Source organism: Musca autumnalis, unplaced genomic scaffold, assembly GCF_047663935.1.
Source record: "Musca autumnalis isolate F117 unplaced genomic scaffold, ASM4766393v1 scaffold_1, whole genome shotgun sequence".
In the NCBI taxonomy this organism is placed as follows: domain Eukaryota; kingdom Metazoa; phylum Arthropoda; class Insecta; order Diptera; family Muscidae; genus Musca; species Musca autumnalis.
Genome location: NW_027411644.1, coordinates 129,038,689 through 129,053,988, shown reverse-complemented (window position 1 = coordinate 129,053,988; position 15,300 = coordinate 129,038,689). Strand labels below are relative to the sequence as shown.

At 33.7% G+C, this 15,300-nt stretch overlaps 1 protein-coding gene across 5 annotated transcripts in view; it reads right to left on the bottom strand.

The window, feature by feature from the left end:
- The window catches only part of side-VII (sidestep VII transmembrane protein), a 1,783,907-nt gene that overhangs the window by 823,248 nt on the left and 945,359 nt on the right, over window positions 1-15,300 (bottom strand). The window lies entirely within an intron of this gene.

The window sequence follows — 15,300 nt, the reverse complement described above, 5'->3', positions numbered from 1 at the left end:
TGTCTATGAAACAATTTTTCATTACAGACTCTGACTAACTGTACATATTTCAATTATTTAATTACAAAAGATTATTATTTCTTTTTATAGTTTCCTTTCCACGATTCTTTTGTAACTGTTGTAACGTAATTACTCCTGTGGCAATCAATATGAAAAACATTATGATTACGCAGATTATGGCATGGTATAATAAAAGATATTTTCCTCAAGAGACATGAACAATCTATATTAACATTTATTAAATCAATCACGAATAGCATAGAATGAGATTTCCTTCTGAATTTCAACGTTTATAAATTGATCAAAAGACAGCGAGATTCATAATTTGGTATAGGTTGTGTAAAATTTAAATTTGACAATGCATATTTGAGAAATTTCTTTTGTATTTTGGCAATTCTACTTAATCTTTGATCTAACATACCATGTGCTGAAAGAAAAATGCTTCGTTGTATCAATGAATGGGTTTCATTGATGCTATATTAATACTTACGTTACCTAAAATTTAATGATTTTTGGTTTCATTGTATAAATAAAACGGATTTCATTGATGTAATGACACTTTTTATTTCTTTAAATTTAAAAAAATATGTGAGTATTGATACTATGCCAAATAGTATATGCTTAAAAAACTAGTACACAAACATCTTTTAAGAAAATTGCGGAAATTTTATATATCTGATTTTTTTGTTGGCTCCAAAAATTAATGATATAGTTTCATTAAATAAATGACGTAGTTTCATTAAATAAATGAAACAACATATCTCATTAAATAGGTGAAACAATTTTATTAGATAAATGCAACAGTTTCATTAAGTAAATGAAACATTTCTGAAGTCTCTAATACTATTTTGCGGAATGACAATAAAGTCTGTTATTATGAAGTCTTATTTATATTATCTATCGCCCTTATATTATCATTTTTTGTCTCTAATTATTTTTTTTTATTAAACAAATGTTTTAAATTTTCCACAATCATAAACAGAACACATTTATAAATTTGCCATATACATATGTGTGTATGGAATCGCATACATCATACATACATATGTATGCAAGAATATTTGCAAACCCTAGTAGAAGCGTCACTAACAGCGTAACTGTACACAAACACAACAGTCAGCGATTGGCTTTGAAATACACACATATTCATTCTCATTACAATATGTTCGTCTCATTTTTTCTACTCTTGTATCAAGACTTAAGGCCTCGACACATAAGAAGCATGGCATTCTAGCTTAAGTCATATCTGGTAAATGACTAAAGACCAAGTTGGACCTAATTCAAATGTGATTCTGAAGTCTTTTTATTAGGTCGAACTTGGTCTTTAGTCTTTTATCAGATATGACTTCAGCAAGAATGCCATGCTTCTTTTGTGTCGAGGCCTTTATTCTCTCGATATGTTATTTTCAGTTGTTCTTTTATATTTATTTCATTGTAGCGTTTAACAAGCAGAAAACACGTATAGGCAAAACAACCCTTCTCTCTGTCATAACAATAAGCGCTGGCTTAAGTTAATCAGCAAATTTTCAACAACATTGTTTTAGTTGACATTATAACACCGCCAAGTGCGGATGAATAAAAATTTTACGATTCGTGTTTTTAACTTAGAAAAGTAAGTATGTAAATATTGGGCAAACTATTTCTGGTAAGTTTTATATGTTCATTTGTTTATTTAATGAATTTTCATTTATTTGGTTTTTGCCTTTGTAATAGATGCGAGCAATAGAAAATCTAAAGAAGAGTGTAATGATAGAAAAAATCCCAGGGTTTGGTGTCCAGCGACAGAAGACAAATAAATTACTAAAACTTTTTATGATTATCAATATTACTTACTGGTGACAACGCCCAATAGGATCATAAACATAAACGTTGAACGTAGGTATGAAGTGTTTAACGTGAAAAGAAAATACAAATATTATACTAAAACTTTTTCATGTAGTTTTTATGTGTACCGTTGTTTTATATGCATTTTGTATGTTGTATCCCAACATCATGGACGTACACACGGGATGACTCAGCTGCAAAATATGGAGGTAAGCTATTGTGTAGAAAACCAGTTATTTTAACAAATTGTTTATTCTTTCAATTTTACTTACAGATAACAACGACCAATAGTATCATTAATGTATGTAGTTAATACCTGAAGAATTAAAAATGACTTGTTGGATCCATGGTCAAAACTAATTGCAATAAAAGGAATTCAAAAAAACTGGCGGTTTGCAACTTGTTTTAATAAAATTCATTAATTAAAATTCTTAAAAATAAGATTGCTTAAGTCTGGAGTATTCCCCCATTGGCTAAACTTCATCATTACTTTCTACACAGAGAGTAATGTTTAAAAAACGCACTGAAAGCGTTCAACTAAAACAAACAAAAAACAGCGAAGGCACGCACAAAAGGGAATTTTTTTAAATTCCAACAACATTCTTATAGGCAACTGTGTTGATGTTACTTCAACTTACAGAAATCGATGATTTCTTAGTTGAATCGTGCTGTCAGCTTGCAAATATTGTGTTCTGATGTTTTTTTTTTTTGGTAAGCCGAAAAGTGAGCATCATTCTCATTAACACGAGAATACTCGTTTCTTAAGAGTTCAGGTTTCCACTAAAAAAAATCATCATTTCAAAAATGAAAAGCCAAATGATAATTTCCTTCGCCGGGATGAAATCCTGATATTGGTAGCGATCTGCAAATTTTGCAGGCTGTTAGTGCGATTTGTAAACATTACTCTCTGTATAGAAAGTAATGATGAAGTTAAGCCAATGGGGGAATACTCCAGACTTAAGCAGTCATATGATTGAATCTTCAACTAAAACAAAACAAGTCTTAAAAATTGTATTGTTAGAATATAATAGATGTTACCATATATCTATAATGTATACTTTTCTTTCAAAATATGGTGGCATGAATCATATTTTTTCTCTGCGTGTAAAGCATTCTAAAGTGAATTGCTTATAATTTTTACCGCTTGCAGTTTTTATAATTTGTATTGCCCCTTCATTTTCACATATTTCGAAAGCTTAAAGATTTTCTCACGGGGAAGAGTTCCTTCCAAAATGTACTTGTGCGAAGAAAAAAAAATGCCAAAGCCGACAAAAACTTTCTAAATTGTATTTTGTTGCCCTTCTTGAATGTAAGATTCAGTCGAAATAATATGATATGAATGTTACTTTATATTTATGTTCCGTAGTTGAGTACTAATGCCCTTTCTAAAGAATATGTTAGGAAAAGCCAACAAATTAGCCTGTATGGGCCAAATATAGGAAAAAGTTAAACATTCGTGCAAATTGTATTAATTTTAGTGATTAAGGACTTTACTTTCGGAGTCGGAGTCGTGAAAAAAACCGGTCTGGATTTGTAGTCGACTCCAATTATTTTTGTTATATTTAAAGAGTTCTGCGTTAAAATTTCAACAGACTGTCACGTAAACTAGCAGACAGGATTATTGAATTAAATATTTATTGGACTAATATATGCCATGAATTACAGTACTCTCCTTCCAATAATACAATACCTCTTTGCTTTTAATGGAATGATATTATTGAAACTGTGAAAATACCTTAATTAGCCTGAAGGTTGAGTGAGGATATAAAAATGTAGATTGGGCAAAATTGTGTTCATGGATTTTTCCTAAAAGTAGAATTCTTTAAAAGCCTTAAGTGTTTTTGTATACATGTATAGACGTTGGATTAGAAATTCATTTTTAAGGAAATCAGGGCTGGTTGCAAGAATTTTGCTTGCTCCTGAACAATTTATGAGAAGATCAACGATAGGAAACCAGAATTTCTCTAAGAAAGGACCGATAATTGGACGCCAAAATTAGTCTATTGACAGTTGCAGGATTGGGCGACAGAATTTGTCATTAACAAACCCCCTCACTGTTGCTGAGTGGTCTATCACCAGACTACTATTGGTCTTCAAAGATTCCTTATGATAAGATCTACGATTGGGCACCAAAATGAAATTTTGATATTGTCCAGGATTGGTAACCAAAATATCTAACTACAAATGGTTTCTTTATGAAAATAACAGTGATTGGACACCCGCATTTCTGTATGAATGTCCAATCTTTGGTCACCAACTTTTGTCATTGAAAATATCCATGATGTTTCTCCTGAGAATAACTCATTTGAAACACGATTTTTTTCTTTAGCCGGTTTATTGCTGACTTTACCTCATGTTGGCTGGGAGGTATACATTCAATACCACCTTCTGGCATTGATATGTGGTATCTTCGACGTCTTTGCTACTATTGGACACCAACTGTTTGGAAAAATTATCTTTCCATATCCTGAGCACACTCTCTATCAGTTACCAAATTACCTTGCTACAGGAGGATGTGCCTGTACTAAAGACATCAGTTTGATATTTCACTCTTTAATAGAACTATCGAAATTCATTCTGGCTCCTGTACATCTTGATTTTTTAACACTCCCGCTTTCCCATTTCTCTATTTTTCCTGCGGAAAAGACGTTTATCCTCTCTCCTTTTCTCCCTATACCTCTCTCGTGCCTACGCGTTGCTACTGACTGTAGAGTAGCCCTATATGCCGCATTTTGCTCTTCGGCAGCAGCACGACACTCTTGGACATACTGTTTAATCCAGCCTGAAGTGACCAGTTTAGTTGCGAAAGCAGAATTTTAGGTGGAACACCAAGTGGACTGTATACTTTAGGATATGTGGAGTATCCACAATAAAGCGTAGCTTTGTTGTTGTTTGCCTCGAAGAGGATGTGCGGTGTAAATAAACGAAAAAGAAGAAAAATAAAAACACAAGGGTTTTTAGTATTGATGTTTGGCATGTTTATTGAATGTTTGCTCGTAAAGCTTTAACCTTTTTCCGTAAACGGAGTCCGTGAACGAAGTTCGTTTATTCTGCCTTGTGTCGAATAACACACTCTCCTCAAACGCAGCTTTAACTAGACCTAGGCGGGCAAACTGTCAACCTCTCTTGTCAGAATATGTCAATATTACTTTGCGCCGAATGTGCAAAGTTGCATAATTAACGTAGTAGACTATTTCTGACATGGGGGGTTGACACATGACTTAAAGTCAGTCGAATTAGAATAACAAAGCCAATTTGAACTTTTACACATACCATGGGTTCCTTGGTGAAGGTCTCTGGAATCCAAGTATGGATTTTGCGCCTGTTAACATAGAGTGGGCAATACTTTGCCATAGTGCTGATATTTTATCGGGACGAGGAGTGCTTTGATTAAGCAATTGGGCCAGTTGAGTGGAATATGTTGTGGCTACCGATGTCGAACTTTCGTGTTGTCTCTGTTCGTACTTTATTCGCTACGTTTAACCGGGTAAGTACCTTTGCTGCAACAAGGTGGTTGTCCGAGTCTATGTTTGCTCATCGGAACGAACGTACATCCAATACGCTCTATCACAACGTGATCAATTTGATTTGTTGTTTTCTGACCCGGAGAAAACCAGGTGCCCTTTTGAATGTCGAGATGCTTAAATCTGGTGCTGCTAACTACCATGTTTTTTGCCACTACAAAGTCTATTAGCCTCATACCGTTATCAGATATTTCACTGTGGAGACTGAATTTCCCGACTGTTGGGCCAAAGATATTATCCTTTCCAATTTTGGCATTAAAATCGCCTAGAATAATTTTAATGTCATGGGCAGGACAACGGTATATTTCTTCTATGTGCTCGTTGGTTTGCTCGTTCACGTGTTAACATATTCCGATTGTGCTCTAACTTTGGCAATCTTAAAATCTAACGAAAGTAAACACACGAGGGGTGCCGCCTAAAAAATCCGACAACGGTTTTTCCCTTTGAGTTAAAACCAGTCTAATGTCTACGTTTTCATATAACCAACATAAACCACCCTTTTTTCTGTATCTTTAAAGTTTTAGCAACATTATCCAACCGTAAAGGCTGAAATATGGTTTCAATATAATTTGTGGTGTAGGGTATAAAAATTCTGCCTTAACGCCGTTTCTACCTTGCTTGTAGCGTAAGCCACGTTATACAATAGAAACGGAGAAAATGTGGTACTTCGTCTTCGGTAGAGATACAAACCTTTCGTACAACTTTCGATCAGAGCTCCGATTTGCTCGTTTTTACTCGCGAGTGAAAAGAACTCGCGAGTGGGAGTACTCGAAGAGTGCGAGCAAAAAGTCCGATATGCTCGTTTTTACTTGCGAGCATAGACTAATAAATATACAGACGACGGATCACTCAATTTTTCCGCGGTCAAGTCACTTCAACACGAAAACTCAAAAGACGATTTTTGGGGAAAATTGCAATATTTTCTTGGATATTTTTATCTGAGGATAGAGTTCCCATCAGAAACTAACCCCATGAGTCTTTTGTCATAACAAAATATTTGCTAAATTGTATTTTTTGGCATTTTATATTGAATTTCTTAGTTACCACACTCAATTCGAACATACTCGGTGAGAGAGTTCCGACGTCTATGTCTTCATTAGTCTATGTCGCGAGTGAAAATTACCTGCGAGTGGGAGTACTCGAAGAGTGCGAGTTTTAAAAGAAGTTTACTCTCCACTCTTTTGTTTTATTTTGGAGCACTCGCGAGTACTCGGGTTTTAAAAATAAGAGTGGGAGTGAAAATGCTCGAAATAGAGTACTTTACTCGAAGAGTAAAATCGATTAAAATTAATTGATACATTTTTGGAAAAATTTTTGTATAGTGTTGATGGGGAGTTGATGGGGGGGGGGGGGAAAGTTGAGGGAGAATAGAAGTCGAGTGAGTAGTTCCGAGCTCTGCTTTCGATAAAGCACCGATAGAACGGCACCGTCCGATATTCGGTATTTTTATGGGTTTATCCACCAAAAATGTGTTTTATCTTCTTCCTTTTTTGCAGACAATTGTTGTTCGGTAGACTCCTAATTTTTCAATGTATCTCTAAAGGCCTAACAGCTCAACTCGAAAGAGAATTAATTAAATTGTTGGTAAAGTTTAATGTTTTAATGATCAATATCTGGCTGTTTCAACATGGCGCTGTGCGTATTCTTGGTTACGGATATTTAGACGATAGGATTTATTCGAATCTTCTCGCGGCACTGGAATATGTGAAACGTATCACAACCACATGAAAAGCATTTCTGTCGGTACTCACGACTTCATTTCTTTGGTTCTATTGTCAAGCCGATGATTCTAAGTTAATCAAATGGTTTTATTTGTAATCCTCCCTTTCTCAGAAGGACTTGGTGATTTTTTCCTCCCTATGATTCTGTTTAGGATTTGTAATCGTCCCTGATCTCCATCACAACAAACTCTGTACCAAATTTCAGAATATGTACGCATTTCAAAAAATTCCTAATATAAACAACAGCACTGACCCTAATACAAGCATTAAGAATCCAGCTCTATAAGTTTATGAAATACCAAAATGGTACCAATATAAATAACATTCGTACAGGTAGGTATACGTTTATAAAATTACCTCCTTATATCCCAACCGCGATTCTCAGTACTTTTCATATACATAAGTACGAATATACAAAACCTCTTCTAAATTCTGTATCATTTAGTACTTTTCATATTCTTAACGTACATACTTCCACAACCACATCCAGATCTTAATCCTACGCAGCAACAGTGACTATAATAGGAAAATTCCGAATTCCACCTTTATTCCTTGAAATTTCATACCTTTTAGTAATTTTCGTACACATAAGCACTAATTTCCGAAATATAATTCTTATCTCTATTCTACACAACAATAGTGATCCTGATACCAAAATTCATTTCAATTCTATATTTTAGCAAATACCAAAAGGTATCAAATCTTGTACAATATGCAAGCACAAATATCCAATATCCAGGATAACATCTTAAATAAAATTGTACCAAAATTTAGTAACATTTGGTACTTTTCGTACCTGTAAGACCGAATTTCCAAAACTATCTTAATCCTACACCTCAATAGTAATCTTAATTCCAAATTTCAGGATTCTAAATTTATCCGATCACTTAAGACCAGATTGCACGAATTTGGTACCAGTTAGTACTTATCGTACCAATAATACGAATCTCTAAAACTACCTCAATCCTAAACCCCAACAGTTATCTTTATTCCAAATCCTTGGATTCCGGCTCTGTTCGTTCACCCAAATCCAAATTGTACCAAACCACAATGGTCCCATATCCAAATTTTCTGGCCAAAACTATTTCAACGTCCATTTTGTATTGAAATTAATTATTATTTATAATAAATGTGCACAAACAGCAATTCTTACATTTTATCGACCAAAATGACCAAAAACTGCCAAAATTTTTTGAACAGGGTGGTCCCGTTGTGTATGGTCTAAACCAAAACATTGACCTATGCTAATAATTTTTGGTACGAAGGATTCATATTTTCCAAGAGGTCAAAATACCAAATTTCTGACGAATCGGTCATAAAGTGTCGCTAAAATCCACAAATATCTAAAATCGGATAGTACTTTTATGTGGGGGCTACGACAAAAAATTGACCTATTTTCAAAAAAATTATACATACTTGTTTTCTACACTCTGAAAACCTTAAATATGAATTTTAAGGGAACTCGGTTGATAGATGTGCGTATTACCGTTCTATTTCAATTGGATACTACATACAGTCACAACAGGAATTTACAAAAAAATTCTCCCATCTTAAAATAGAAAAATCCACTTTATTTTAACTGTGGCAAATTTGAGCACGATTTGACTTCTGAATTTATTAGTACAGACCTCCTGCTATCTTCCAAATTCGATTTGGAGGTGGACAAATTTGGACATTTTTTTAAAAGTTTAAATATATTTAAAAAATATTTGTAAAAAATAATTTTCAATATATATACAAACATTGATTTTATTACGCTAATTTTACAAATTTCATCGTTCTTTTTGTAAATATTATGAAAGTACTCATTAACAGCTTCCCGATTCATAATAACTTTGGTCTCACTTCTGTATATTTATGCTGCGACGCAATACAACAAAAATTGAATATTTTACAGCACAAAGTCTGTTTTATTTTTACATAAATAAGTGTCAACTTTGGTACTGCGCCAATCAACGAATACTAACATTATTTACAAAAGCTAATTATTTTCAGATGACTTGATGTGTTTTTTATTATTCTGTGCAAAAAAAATTAAAATTTCGAAACTTCAAAAATAGGGTTTTGGCCAAAAATTTCCTGATTGAAACCTATGTGCAAACTTAGTACCATTTATTACATTTTTACACATAAATAAGAATTTCCAAAACTACCTCCATATCTCAATCCTCCACTCCAACAGTAATCTTAGGATTCCAACTCCATCCATCCGTACGAATTTCCAAAACTACCTCAGTCCTGCACTCCACAGTAATCTTACTTACTTCAATCCCGCACTCCAACAGTAATCTTAATTCCAAATCCCATTGTTTCCAGCTCTATCCGTTTACCCAAATCTAAATTGTACCAAATTTAGTACTATTTAGTACTTTTCGTACACATATGTTTGAATTTTCAAAACTGCCTCCATATCCCAATCTTGCACTCCAACAGCAATCTTAAATTCAAATTTCAGGTTCATATCTCTATCCGTCCATCGGAATCAAAATTGTACCAAATTTAACAAAAGTAATCACATGAGGGTGCCACCGCACTGTGGTCGCAGCCGGCGACAAAAATACAAACTTCGAGGTATACAAATTATGATTGTAACTATTCAAATCTATCGTAGACACATCAAATTTTAGTATTCCGGCTTCCTTTTTACAACTTCTAACGGTACTTGCTAAAGCAGAGCCACAGAAGTGAGCATTTCCATTTGAAGAAATTGAGACATTGAAATTTACATTAACGTAGTGAGAAGTTACAAGTGATATCACACAAAAGTAATGTGTAAATTTACTATAGTAAGAAATGGAAGTTAGAGTTAATGGTATTGTTATTGTTTTTAATTGATAACATCATAAAGTTGTATCTTTATTTTGTAGTACAATTGATCTCTTTTGAAATGTATTTTTGTGGGTGTTTTTTATTTAATATTGTGAAAAGAAATAGACTTTTAGTACCTTGGATCCTCGCGGATCCTCACGTTATTTTTATTTAAATGTTTGTGGAAGTGTCCAGAATTTGAAAAAAATTATCTCGTCTGCCGAAAGTTGCCGAGCGGTATTCAGTCTTCATTATACTGAGTATACTCGGAGTTTTATGAATGTTTAGTAAAGGGTTTTGAGTGTTTTCAAGCAATCGGTGTTGTTGTTTTGCATTTTGTTTCGATCTTATTTTATAAAAATTGATGTTTTTAGCTTTACAGTATGAATGTGTGTTTTCATATTTGTATGTTTTTGAAATATGGTGTACAAAAAAACTTTGTCAATGCCAGCATGGGACTGACGGTATTCGAAGAAATTATAGCAACCCTTCAGGTGGATGTTGCGGTATATGATTTCTCTAAGTTGTCACATCGTAAACACTATCTCTGCAAAGGAATTTCAAAAATCTGGATACAGAACAAGAGAAAAAAATGAAAAATTGATAAACATCATGCAAATTGGCTTGCTATAAAAGACACCATTATTTCTGAAAGATACATGCCACTTCAAGAATTATCTGCCGTTAAAAGTAAAAACGCGAAAGGCCTGAAGTAGATTTAAGCTCCACACAGAAAACTAAACAGCGTAGAATGGTTAATTTGGCAAGCAGGACCACCTGTGTGGTCTTGTTTACTGTTTATATATCCTCGCGAACTAAATATCTCATAAAATATCTTAGTTTCCAGATATTCCCTGTTTGCGACCTATAGGAAATTGTTTACATCTAATATAATCTGGTACGCCCTTGGTCCATATGTTAATCCTCCTAGTAAGAATATTATGTGCCTAATATTGTTGATACTTGTTACCAGTTAATCCTTGACACGAATAAAATTCATACAATGCACGATGGGGCCAATAGCAGGTTTTCGAGGCAAAAAGTCAATTTTTGAAGTGAACAATTTGAAAAAAATAATAACGGATTTCGATTGCCAACACTCTGAATCACTAAAAATAAAAAAATAAATCAATCTGGTAACATCACATAGCGACATACTGATCTGGCAATGGTGACATATTTTCTTATGCATCATTTTCCGACATTCATTATAAATAAGTAGTGAAAGCATTTTAGGCGCCAAAAAGAACATTTCAACATTTTTATATTTTTTAAACATGGAAAGCTTTTCAATAGATATGTAAAATAAGATAGTGTTAACAAATAATAAAAATGTTTTGTGTGGTAAATGTATTTTTGAGTTAAGATGTTATGTCTTTTTTGGAGTATTTTGCTTTGTTATCCATGTGTTCTCTGGAGTATAACTTTTGAGATCTAAGTAGATCTAGGATATTATATATATGTGGTGAAAGGTATTAATGTGTACTATCATTTTGTGAAAAAATTAGCTGCGCCTATCTGCGCCTTTTTATAAAAATCTGATTTCAGATGTCGTAATACTTTAAAATATGGACATTTTTATGTTTTGGTTGGCGAATAATCGGAAACCCATTAATGTTACCAATTGGATTTCGGAAAAATTTAATATACGTATATAATAATAATAATAATATATAATTTCAAACTTTGGCTTTTGTGGCGGAATCTTAGCCGATTTTTACTAAATTTGGAACCTTTTTTTATTAACTTATAACAAATCACAGACAAAACCATGAAATTTGAACATATGTATATAGGGGAGCTATTTCTATATCTGAACCGATTTCAATATAACTTGACAAACTTATTTGTAGTCCGAATTCCGTAACATTTTCCAAATATTATTGTAATTTGATGGAATTTGCATGCTTGGTCAATCATTTTCCTGAAATCGGGCGAACATATATATGGGAGCTATATCCAGTTCTGAACCGATTTCAATTCGATTTGCCAAAAATGTTTCTAGACCAAAATCCGTCACACATTTCAAATTTTATCAAGATTGGACATACATGGCGGGAGTGGTGCACCAAATACCTAAAATCGGGCGAAAATATATATGGGAGCAATATCAAAATCTGAACCGATTTCAATATAACTTGGCAAACTTATTTGTAGTCCTAATTCCGTGGTATTTTCCAAATCGCATAAAAATTGGGCAGAATTTGCGTGTTTGGTCCATCAATTGCTTGAAATCGGGCGAACATATATACGGCAGCTATATGTATATATGAACCGATATGAACCAAATTTGGCATATTAGTTTCTAAGCCCATTATAAACATCTGTACAAAATTTGGAAGGTCTAGCTTGCCCCAGTGATTTGTTGCCTCGAAAACCTGTCATTGGCCCCATCGTGCAATGTCATGATTTTTACAAACGTTTTTGTAAAAACTTTAGGCCAAATACTTAAATATGCCAAATAGGAGTTAACATGATATAGGACAATACCTAAATGTGGACATATATTAATGAATTTTGGCAAGAATGTTTGATACAGATTATAAACTAGAAATGTCAAATTGCAGCACATTCAGTTGGAAAATATGGCCAAAATTATAAAAAAAACGGGAGGTACGTCTATATGGGGGATATAACAAAACATGGACCTCTATCGACCATGGACCTAAGCAATATGTTTAATACCACCAAAGAACACAAATTGTCAAATTACAGCGAATTCACTTTGAAAATATAGACAAAATCTTGAAATTAATAAAAAACTGGAAGTACCGTTTTGGGGGATCTATACCTAAAAGTGAACCAATCCTGACGATTTTTGGGGAAAATTATCTTCTGAACACTACGGTAAAATTTTCAGATTGATATCTTGATTCGAAATATTTTTGTCGCTCTCTCCCATACAAGCTAAACCACAGTGCACCGTGGTGCAATGGTATGCACACCCGCCTGGCACACATAAGATCGTGGGTTCGATTCCCCGGCCAGGTAACATCAAAACACTTTTCAACGGTGGCAAAATGCCCCTCAGTAATGTTGGCGACATTTCCTGAGTATTTCAGCCATATAAAACTTCTCTGCAAAAGCGGTGTCTTAGACACGCCGTTCGGACTCGGCGATAAACTGTAGGTCCCATATCATTGAGCTAATATGAATCGGGGTGCACTCATTGATATGAGAGAAGTCTCCCTTGTCCTTTATGGGATGTTTGTGGAACAATTATATATGTATAATCACATGAGGGGGGTGCCGCCTAAAAACTTCGACATCGATTTATTCCCTTTGAGTTAAAACCAGTCTAATGTGATACGTATATCCCTGCCAACATTTTTTGATTTTTTAGAAGATTATTTGATCAGATTAATCATTTGTGATTCCCAACGGCAATAATTTGACGATTGTTAATTTTATCTTAGATTTGTAAAAGGATCGTCGTAGCGAATAACAGAATACTCTTCTGAAACTCGAACAGACGATTGTTTAAATTTTTGTCTTAGATATGTCAAATGATCGTCCTAGGGAATAACAGAATACTCTTCTGGAAGGCCAAGAGTTGATTGTTACTGACATTTTTGATTTTGTGGTATATAATTCTCATATACACTTTCCACAGAACTTTGATATAAATGGCGCGTATAATATTATGACTACAGTATTTCCCGGATATAAGCACTGTGGAAAATGCAAGCAAAGCAGTGCATATAAGCGGGGGATTCATATATCGAAGTCCCGTTTATAAGCGCAATCAGTGCTTATATACAAATCCCGCTTCTAAGCACTATCGGTGCATATATAAAAATCCCCCATACAAATCCTCATTAAAATTGCGATTTATTAGTTTTTAATCAACCAAAAAGAAAACCATTTCATTCTTAAGAAAACAGCTCACTTCTTTGTGTAGTGTTAGGCTCTGATATCAATAGAAGTTACGTATATTTAAAGAGAGAAGGTACTTAATTATTTTTATTCTTAAACAAGTTAAAAATCCGTCAGATCGGCTGGGCCGAACCATAAAATATTCTGAACTAATATAGAATAATTAGTTTTCTTGCTGTTACGAAAGCACCAATGTCCACAATTTTAGGCAGATAAGTCTTTTTACCACTTAGAACCCCAAATACCTAATTTTGGCTAATTCGGTCAGCTAAAAGTTTGAAAATATCTGAAATCGGGCGGTAACTTTATTTGGGTGCATTGTCTAAAATAGAATTACACCATGTTTTCTATTTAATGAAGAAATTTATTGGCAGGCATAACAGCCTTATGAATAATACTTATTAAATTTAAAACTTCTTTTTTAGAGGAAATCCTATTTTCTGCACAATCGTTTTTATATAATTCATTATTCTCCTACAGGAGATGGAGTAAATGGCTTATTTATTTTTATTGCAATTAACTCAGCTTTCTCTAAGAGCATATTGCCTGAAAGAACAGCTCCAAACGAATGCATTTCGAAGAATGCCTGTTCATTTTGCGTTTTATATTGAGATTTCCTGACGAGTTTTTCTCCAATTAACTTTCCTTTTCACGTATGTATATGCTTGCCATATTTAAAGCCTATGAAAAATTTTACTATCATCCAAATTATTTTGAGCCGGTGCACAGAGGGGAAATGTATGTTAAAAGTTGATTAAAACTCCTAACAAGCTCATTTGTAGTCCGGTTGACTTAAAATTTGGCACAAATCATATTTTCGGGCTAAAGACTAACTCTACAGAAAATAGTGAGCTTTGGTCCAGATTTAGATACAGCGCCCATATATATTGGCAACCGAGTTAAGATAAATCATACACAAAAAGCGCTATATACATTTGATAGAAGTGGAAAGTTAAATAATGCATCCAAACTTAGCCGATGTCAAAGTATGCCAAATTTGGTCCAAATCAGTTCAGATTTATATGTAGTCCCAATATACATATTTTAATTCCATATTTTGTTAAAGTTCCACAAAGGCCACAATATACCTCAGATCACGATTATATGTGATAAAATGTATCCTAAATTGCTGCTAAGTCTATGTCGATAGGATTTAGATCAAATCGGTTCAGATGTAGATATTGCTTACATATATATTTTTTAAACAACACAAAAAACATACGTCCAGGTTTTGCCAAGTGAAGTGAAGAAAGTTAATGAGAACACAACCACAACAACATAAGGAATAATTAAAAATCATAACCAACCCGAAAAGAAAACACAAGAGGTAAAAATCCAAGACAACAAATAAAAGAAACAAAAACAGAGAAGAATGAAAAATAAATTTCCTTTAATTTTTTTCTGCCTCTGCCTGTGTGAATTGAGCCTTTTATCTATGGACAGATTGAATATCGGGTACACAACCAAAGTCTTTTCCCCAAATATTATGTACTCAGGGAGTTTCAGAATACTGTGGCCTCCTTAGGATGTGTGAACTTGCCAACAAA